Raw genomic sequence first — 978 nt, forward strand, 5'->3', positions numbered from 1 at the left:
GTGTGGGTGTGGGCATGTGGGTGTGGGTGTGGGCGTGTGAGTGTGTGGGTGTGGGCGTGTGGGTGTGGGCGTGTGGGTGTGGGCGTGTGGGTGTGGTGTGGGGGGGTATGTGGTGTGTGTGTGGTGCATGTGGTGTGTGTGGGTATGTGTGTGGTGTGAACATGCCAGTGCACGCATGTGCCTGTGTGCACACATGAGGTGCTCAGGACGAGACCTCAGAGGGCTTCCTCTATTGCTCTCCAGAGGGCTCCTCCTTGACCCTAACACTGTCCAGTCCTACAGGCCTCTGGGCCTGATCCCCTAATTTTGCTCTCTGTGGTCCAGCCTTCTCTAATCCCAGTACCTAAGTTTTCAGGGGAGCCATGGCCTTCCAACACACTGTTCCCTGTCTATAATGTTTTCCCTGCTTACTGGCTTCCTTTTTCTCTGTATTTGGATCCGGAAAGCTATGGCCCCCTCCAGGTAGCCTTCCTTGACTTCTTTCCCAGAGGAGTGACTGTTCCTACCCCTCCTCTAAGTGCCATGCATGGTGCCTTCCTCCTGAGTGCTCCTATGTCCACACGTCCATATGTCACTGGTGAACTTCCCTCTTCCCTCAGGGATGTGTCTCTTGAGAACACCTGGAAGGCATGGAGCCTGCCCAAGAGCTGGGACCCAGAACTCTTCTGCTGAGGGAATGCAGATGTCTGGGTGCAAGGAGGCTGATCAATGGCGGTGTACGGGGGTAGGTATGAAGGGGTGGGTGTGCAGGGGCAGGAATGCAGTGGCTGGTGTGCAAGGGCAGGTGTGTAGGAGTATTTGTGCAAGGACAAGTGTACATGGAAAAGTGTGCAGTGTAGGTGTGCAGAGACAGGTGTGCAGTGTAGGTGTGCAGGGGCAGGTGTGGAGTGTAGGTGTACAGTGTGGGTGTGCAGTGTGGGTGTGCAATGTAGGTGTGCAGTGTAGGTGTGCAGAGTAGGTGTGCAGAGACAGGTGTGC

This window comes from Grammomys surdaster, unplaced genomic scaffold (genome assembly GCF_004785775.1).
Source record: "Grammomys surdaster isolate TR1022 unplaced genomic scaffold, NIH_TR_1.0 126133, whole genome shotgun sequence".
Taxonomy (NCBI): domain Eukaryota; kingdom Metazoa; phylum Chordata; class Mammalia; order Rodentia; family Muridae; genus Grammomys; species Grammomys surdaster.